Raw genomic sequence first — 8,944 nt, forward strand, 5'->3', positions numbered from 1 at the left:
AGTGTAGAATCATTTGTGATAGCAGAAAGCTAGAAACAAAATTTGTGATCAACAATTGGGAAATGGTTTAATATTTTGTAGTAAATTAATGTAATGAAAGAGTACTGCATCCTAAGTAATTATAAATATGAAGAATTTAAAATGGCATGTAAAATGATGCAGAGTGAAGAAAACAGAGTTCAAAAAACAATACACACAATGACTATAAAATGTCAACATGGAAAGAACAAAACTCTGGTCAAATACAATAGTCATTGTTAAAAGCCAAAATGTCAAAGTTTAAGGACATATCCTTCTTTTCTGTTAACAGCTTATAAACGTTTTTACAATATTGAGGGGAGGGGAAGGGGAGGAGGTGGACAGATTTTTATCTTTGTCTTTGTATCCACAGTGCCTAGCATGGTGCCTGACACATGGAGGGCACTTATTAAATATGTATGGATTTATTTATTTGTTAATATGTATTTAGTTAAATATATTTACTGCAATTAAGATCTGTAGTTCATCTTTCTTATTCATGCTTTATGCATTGAGTTCTAATGCCATACTTGCATTCCTTCTTAGATGTTGCCTCACTTTGAATTGGTGGTCCTTTCTGCTGATATTCATTTTAAGTTATTACTCTCCCTGGTATTTAACTTAACAGTTATCTTCCTCAGACAATATTATCAGTTTATAACCCTTTTATCAGATTCATAAGACTTCAAACAAGTATATATCTCTCTATATATATAGATATATACATGTATATATATGTGTGTGTGTGTGTGTGTATACATACACATGTGTGTGTGCATAAAATCAGCCCTCTAACCCTTGCCAAGAAAAAAACTCATTATGCATATATTGTAAATGGTGATCCATAAATCTAAATCTTCTCCCAAATCTTCCTTTCTCTTCTGAATCCTCTGCCTTCAATCAACAGCACCTTCCATGCCAGGTCTTCAATTTCTTGCTCCAGATTTCATAACCTCTAGGAATGATTTTTATGGTTCCTTTTAATCACATCACTTATCCCTACAAGATTTACCAGAATATAGTAGTGGTCATATGATTTAACAGGCCTTGGGAAGTTGACCATAGTGTCCAAGACAGGAAGGAAACATACCTCTGTTTTGTTCATTTCTGTTTGACAGACCACAGCATTCCTAAATGAGTCACTACACCACTCCTCATCTTTATTACGTTAAACATTATTGCAAAACTTCTGTCTCAGTGGCAAACCTGGATCCACATCATTACTCCTTAGAGCAGAAGAGGCTAGTTCCTCCTGAGAGTGCTCTGGGAGTACTACGTTTAACCTCCATAGGAAGTTCCAAAGATCCGGTGATCTTTCCCTTCTGTTTCACATTCTTCTGTCCTCTAACCTTCTGTCATACTTACAGATTCCTCTCTTCTTAGGATTATTTTTTCCCCTTTTTGACTCTTTAAATCACAGCTTTGTTTTTTTTTTTCAAGGAACACTCCATCCTCCCTCATAACCTAGAAAAGAGAAAGCTATTCCTCAAATCCTTTAACCTTGTCTAGATAGGGAAGACTGATTTGCATTGTGTGCCTCCATAGTTGTTACTTGGTGTTGACATACACACAAATATAGCTTAATCTCCACAGATCACTACAAAATTACCCTTACCCTCCACACTTTCTGGAGTTTGAAGGCTCTGTCATTCCTATGGCTAACTCATGTGGCTAACTGCTTATTAGTTACTCCCAAGAACTGAAGGTTGACTTTCCAGGTAGCTATTCACTCAGACTTTTATTATAGGGGACTTCATCTCATGACAGAATGCTACTTAGCAAATTCCTTCCAAGGTCCTAATTCAAACAGCTTGTCAGATTATTCCTTCTCAGTCTTCTTTGCTGGTTCTTCTTCCAGATCACTCCCAGTAATTGTTGGTGTCCCCTGAAAAAAAATGTTCTGGGTATTCTTCTCTCTATATACCATCTCAATTTAGTAATCTTAGCAGTTCCCATGAATTCAATGGTCATCTTTAAACAGATGAGTCCCAGATCAATTCTTAATCCTAACTACTTTACAGACTTCCAATCTGGCATCACCAACTGCCCATTTGTATATCTTAAACTAGATGTCTTATAGACATCTTAATTTTACCATATTCAAACAGAACTCATCTTTCTCCTTAAAATCTCCCCTCTTCCCAACTTCTCGTTATTGTCAAGGGCACCACCATCTTCATATGCACTGAACTTCACAATCTAGATATCATCCTCAATTCCTCTCCATCACTCCCTTCCCAACATCTAATATATGTATGTATGTTGTAAAGTCTTATTGATTCTACCTTCACAATGCCTCTACCCTCACACAACCACCACCCTAGCAAAGGCCCTCATCATATCATGCTTGGATTCTTTCAATCACTTGTTGGTTCATCTCCTTGTCTCAACAGTCTACACTCTCTGGTCTATCCTCAACTTAGCTTCAAAAATGATCTACTGGGACAACTAGGTGGCAGAGTGAATAGAATACTGGCCCTGGAGTCAGAAGGATCTGAGTTAAATCCAGCCTCAGACACTTAACACTTACTAGCTGTGTGACCTTGGGCAAATCACTTAACCCCAATTGCTTTGCCTTCCCCCCTGCAAAAAAAAAAGTGACCTACCTAAACCTAAATCTGACCATGTCACTCCCCTATGCCCTACACACACACATACACACACACACACACATACATACACACACTCTCTAAACTTCAGCAGATCCCTCTTACATCTGATGAAATATAAAATCTTGTTTGGCTTTTAAAGCCCTTCACAAGCTGGCTCCTTCCTGACTTTCCAATCCTCTTACATTTAACTGCCCTCCATATACTCTATGATCCAATGACAATAACCTTCTACTGTTCCTCAAAAACTATACTCCATCTCCTGAATTTGCCTTTTTACTGACTTTCCCCTATGCCTGCAGTGCTTCCCTCATCTGTGCTTCCTAGTCTCCCTGGCTTCCTCAGATTAAGTCCCATCTTCTGCAAGAGGCCTCACCTAGCCCTCTCTACTACTATTATCTTCCCCTGGGATTATGTCCTATCTATACTGTATATATCTTGTATGTACATAGTTGTTTGCATTTTCTCTTTTCTATTAGAATGTAAGCTCCTTGAAGCTAAGAACTATGGTTTTACCTTTTTCCATATTCCCAGTGCTTGGTACACTGCCTGGCACATAGTATTCACTTAATAAATCCTTAGTGACTAACTTCTCAGTTGTTGTTTGTGAGAAGGTCTTGAGAAGATGATCAACAACTTCTCATCTCTCTTCTCTTAGGACCTTAGCACTTGGAACAGGAAGTTAGAGGGCTCTTTCAGAGATGTTCCATATAACAATCAGTCATGTTTAGCCTATAGAAGTTAAAACTTGTGGGAACATGACAACTGTCTTCAAGTACTTGTGGAAGAGAGATTAAATTAATTCAGTTTGTCTCTAAGGGACAGAAATAAGAATAATGGGGAGAAACTAAAGAAAGGCAGCTTTTGGCTCATTCATTTATTTAACAAGCACTTATTAGGCTCCTACTGAAGTATGTGGCAGGCTCTTTTCTGGGCACTGGGGATTAAAAAAAAGTCCTTGATATAAAGGTGTGAACATTTTATTAGAGAAAAATAACATGAATACAGATAAATACAAACAAAAACATGCATAAGAAATACAAAATAGGATACTCATACAAATATATAAAGTATACAGTATATATGCATATACATATACATATATAGTGTATATAAAATTCACTAGGAACTGTGATCTAAGAACTTGATCACTAGGAGGTGATCAAGATAGGTCTCATGAAAGAGAAGGCACATTAACTAAGCCTTGAAGGAAACTAGATAAATTACTACAAGGCAGAGGTAAAGAAGGATTAGATGAGAGTCATGGGGGACAACTTGTGTTAAAATATGAAGAAGGAAATGGAGAGTTGGGATTTAGAATGCCAAGTATGGAGAGCAGCAAATAGACCACTTGGCATAAAATCTAGGACAAGTGAAGAAGAATGTGTAATAAGCCTAGAAAGGTAGGTTGGAGTAAGGTCTCAAAGGGTTTTAAGTGTCAGAATGCAATTTGTCCATGTGTGACTGATGAGTGAAGCTACAGGTCATGGGAATGAATAAGGTGATAGACTATGAGAGGAGGGTTTTCAAGGGACATCAGTGCTTCAACATTCCCATTTCTGAGGTTCCAAAGAATAAAGTGGGTAGGAGTCAAAAGTATGGAGAGGGTTGTGAATCAGGTGCTGAACTCATTAATAAAGGAGGAAGAATGTCCTGAGTGGATCTCTCCCAGCAGGTTCTGGAAGGGATGGTAGATCTAGATGAAATGAACTTTGAGGGACGAGAAGTTGCTGAGTGGTGGCAGCAGAATGAAGCTCTGGAAGGAGGAATGGGAAACAAGGAATGTGCCCACTCCTACCCTGATGTTGGGGTAAGATGTGTGAGAAGGTACATTCAGTACTAGAGCACGTAGTTGGAAATTTGAGGAGGAACTAGGTCTCATAAGTGCCAGAAAGTGGGAGAAATAGAGAGAGAGATCTAAGATAAAGGGAAACTTGTAGAACAGTAGTTCCAGAAGGCACAATGTAAGTGAGTCAGATAAAAGCATGTGACTGAGGTGGATGGATGGAGATGAGAAAACAAGAAGTGGCAGCAGAAAAGGGAGGTTGTGTTTTGCTTAAGCTGCCAGGGGTTCAAGAATGCCAAGATTAAGAAATGAGGAGGTGAGCGTTTCCTCCCTTCGGTTGAGAATATAGCGATTTGATACATCACCTCCAAGAGACCTATGAATGTCATGTTAAGCCATCAGTTCTGTTTCAACTTAGGGGATGGGGTGGGGGAAGAAGAGAGATTTGGCCTGGGTTCGGCAACTCTTATCAGAGATGAAACCCTGGTGGCAAGGGGTCTGGAATTTAAGTCCCATATCCTGGGTTGGGTCCTGAAGGTGACTGAGGCTGAGTTCTGACTGAGGCTCTGTTCCTGGTTAGGTTCAGTCCAGCAATTAAATTCCTAAAAACAAGTTCCAAAGTGGAACAGGCTATTTTGGGGGATTATCCACTCCCTTTCACTGATTCAAACAGAATCTGGTTGACAATTTCATCAGTAATGTCAGGGAGGAAAATTTGATCAGGGATAAATGGAACCAAATGGACTCTCAAATCTTCCCAAATGATGTTCTGAAATAATAATTCTATTATTTCCCTTAAAGGACTGTGGCAAGGAAAATACTTTGTAAATATAAACCATTACATAAATATATTTTTACTATTCATATTGTAAATTTTTTGAGATGCAACATGGTATAGTGGATAAAGAATTCTCCAAAACTGTACTGTACTATATAAGCAAGAGATAGAATAAGGACAAGGAGACTGCAAAACCTTAGAATCAAGAATATCCAGTATCAAATATTGCCCCTGACACAGAAGGGCTATGCAACCCTAGGGAAGTCACTTAACCTCTCAGTGTCCCCAGGCAACTATATAAGAATGTGTTACAGTTAAATTGCCAGTGTTCATTGTAAGGAGTTTCCATTCTCAGAGTTCCCCACCCTGATGAAACCAGATTTCCCTCTCCACACACCCACACCCCACTAACAAGATTATTATTATCTCTACTGCCCTTTAGACATTTTAGTTCCTTGAAATTATTTTGCAAAGAGAATAAATAGCTTTGCCATAAAGGTAAAGTTATTGCTAGCCACTAGTAACTTTTGTTAGTCCTGTCCCTTTTACTCTATGCATTGGGCCAAATTCACATCTGCCTCATAGCCAACAGGCCAGCATTCTGGGAAGTGTGAGCTTTGCCTGGAAAAACTTCATACATTTCACAGAGGGAAAGATTTGCATGGGAATTTTAAAAAACCAAACAGCTTTAGGGCATTGCTAGAAGCATACACACCCACACATTTCTTCCCTCTTCCCTAACCATAAGTCTTAATTTATAAAAGCATCCAGGTTTTCCTTTCTTCTCTAAAGCAAACCTCTCCCTTCTCATAAATTGGCAAATGTCTTACCAGTGAATGTGTTGGACTTGAAATGAAACTCAGAACAGCAAAAACCTTCACCTCCAAACTTTTTCCTGTACTCTCCTAGCCATACTTAAGGGCAATAAAACAAAAAGCTAGAGTTTATAGGAGATCAAATGATCTCTTAGTTCCCTTCTAATTCTAAAATACTATGGTTCTATTTAGAAAATGAAGGATTCTGCTTCCATTTTAAGCGACTGTGCTCCACTGTCATCCAAACTGTTGCAATGGCCCTCTAGCTGAACTCTCTGACACAAGTCTTCTCCTATCCCAATCTGTCCTTCATATATTTGCGAAAATTTTCCTAAAGTTTAGGTCTGACGATGTCACTCAATAAATTCCAGGGGCTCTCTGTTCCCTCCAAGATCAATTATAAAGTACTCTGGAATTCAAAACTTCTCACAACTTTTCCCTTTCCAACATGGAAAGACTTACATGAATTTATGCTGAGTGAAGTGAGTAGAACCAGGAGAACATTGTATACAGTAACAGTCACATTGTGTAATGACCGACTTTGATAGACTTAACTCTTCTCAGCAATGCAACGATCTAAGACAATTCCAAAAGACTCACGATGGAAAATGTATCCAGACAAAGAACTATGGAGTCTAAATGAAGATTGAAGCAACTATTTTCTCTCTCTTTTCCTTTTTTGTTTCTTCTTTCTTGTGGTTTTTACCATTGGTTTTAATTATTCTTTACAACATGACAATGTGGAAATATGATTGTACATGTATAGCCTATATCGTATTGCATGCTGTCTTGGGAAGGGGAGAGTGGAGGGAGGGGGAGAAAATTTAGAACTCAAAATCTTATGGAAGTGAATGTTGAAAACTAAAAATAAACAAATAAATACAATTTTTAAAAAACTTGTCCCTTTCTTCCCTTTCCAATCTTTTTACGCTTTATTCCTAATCCACACACTATAATACCACTACATTGACCAACTTTTTTGTCCCTCAAAAACACTTCATCCCCTACCTTCATGTCTTTTACTGGCTATCTTTACCTTTTCTACTAGCTCACTTGGTGATCTCATCAGTTCCCACAGATTCCATTATCATCTCTATACAGATTATTTTCAGATCTACTTATATAGTCCTAACTTCTAGGCTCACCTCCAGTCTCACATTTCCAGTTGTCTATTGGACAGCTTGAACCAGATGTTCTACAGTCATCTTAAATTCAATACATCCAAAACAGAACTCTTTATTCTCCACCACCACTCCCCCCCCCCCGAAAAAACCTACCCATTTCCTAAATTCTTTTTTTGGGAGGGAGGGGAAGGCAGGGCTATTGAGGTTAATTACTTGCCCAAGATCACACAGCTAGTAAGTGTTAAGTCTCTGAGGTTGGATTTGAACTCAGGTCATCCTGACTCCATTGGGAGGAGTCCATAGCCTATTCACTGGCCACCTAGCTGCCCCATTTCCTAAACTCTTTATCACTATCAAGATCTTTATCACCATCCTCCCAGTCACCCAAGCTCACACCCAAAGTGTCATCTTCAACTCCTTTATCCAAACTTTTACCAAGTCTAATTGATTCTACCTATGCTATATCTCTTGTATATACTCCCTTTTCTCTTCTGACATTGCTCCTATCCTGATGAAGGCTCTCATCACTTTAAGCCCAAATTTCTGCAATAGCCTTCTGGTTGATTCTTCCTGCTTCAGATAACTCCAATCCATCCTCTACTTAGCTGCTCTAGTGATCTGGCCATGTCATGCCCCTTACTCAAGAAACTCCAGTGTCTCCCTACTACCTCTAAGATCAAGTATTCAATCTTCTATTTGACATTTAAAGCCCTTAATAAGCCAGCCCCTTCCTATCTTTCAAGTACTTTTCTACTTTACTCCCTTCCATGTACTCTGCAATCCAGTGACACTGGCCTTCTTGTTGATCTTAACATAAGACACTCTCTCAAATCCATGCATTTTCATTGGCTGTCCCCCCCATACCTGGAATGTCCTCCTTCCTCATCTCTACCTCCTGCTTCCCTGAAGTATCAGCTACAAACTCACCTTTTCCAAGAAGCTTTCCCCAGTCTCCATAATTGCTAGTGTCTGCCCTCTGAGCTAATCTTCAATTTAGTCTATACAGGCTTAGATGTATGAGGTTGTTTGCATGTTGTCTCCCCATTAGAGTGTAAGCTTCTCAATGGCAAGGACTATTTTTGTAGCCCCAACACTTAACATAGTGCCTAGCACATAGGTAGCATTTAATAAATACCTGTTGATCTGACTTGGCTGTCAACCATACCTAAAATCCTCCAGTCTTCTGACCTCTGCCTCTTAAAATCCCTGGATTCCTTTAAGACAATTTAAAGATCATGTTCTGCAGGACTCTTTTCTTCTGGCTGCTAGAACCCTTCTCTTTAAGATTACCTTCCTTTTACTCTGTATATGTATCTTCTGTGTACATTTTTTTACCCTTTTTTGTTCCCCAGAATTTGGCACAATGCCTGGCACACAATAAGCACTTAATAAATGCAAGTTGATTGACCAGTGTGAAGCCCTCTACATTCCTCTTTTATCCTCTTCATCCCTTTGCTTAGAAGCTGTCTCAGTCCCAAACTGGAATTACTGCCCATGTTAACTTATCTGATCTTGCTTTTAACTGAACCTTGCTCATTTCTATTTGTCCATTGTTCTAACTAAAGCTATTTATTTCCTTTTGTCTAATGGCTTAGAGGCCACAAGGATTAACAACCCACTCCACCCTGCTCTGTACCTAGACACGTGATCCTGAAAGAAGTTCAATGATAAGAGAAGTCTAACCTCTCCTTAAGTGATTGAGATACCCAGTCTGTCATTCATTGGTTCATCACCCTCACTTTGGATTCCTAGAGAACGTTGATAATTTTAGTTATACTTATAAAGTCTATGGGGATCCTGAGAGGGGAGGGGGG

General features: G+C 38.9%; 1 protein-coding gene and 1 pseudogene across 1 annotated transcript in view; both read left to right on the forward strand.

The window, feature by feature from the left end:
• LOC138158940 (stimulated by retinoic acid gene 6 protein-like) overlaps positions 1–8,944 on the forward strand; it is a 76,254-nt gene that overhangs the window by 19,027 nt on the left and 48,283 nt on the right. The gene's annotated exons all lie outside the window — the stretch shown is intronic.
• Positions 4,315–8,944, forward strand: part of LOC138158980 (DNA repair protein XRCC2-like) — a 10,887-nt pseudogene continuing 6,257 nt past the window's right edge.

This window comes from Petaurus breviceps, unplaced genomic scaffold (genome assembly GCF_028583685.1).
Source record: "Petaurus breviceps papuanus isolate PSGF00001 unplaced genomic scaffold, PetGlider_PUasm1.0 175, whole genome shotgun sequence".
In the NCBI taxonomy this organism is placed as follows: domain Eukaryota; kingdom Metazoa; phylum Chordata; class Mammalia; order Diprotodontia; family Petauridae; genus Petaurus; species Petaurus breviceps.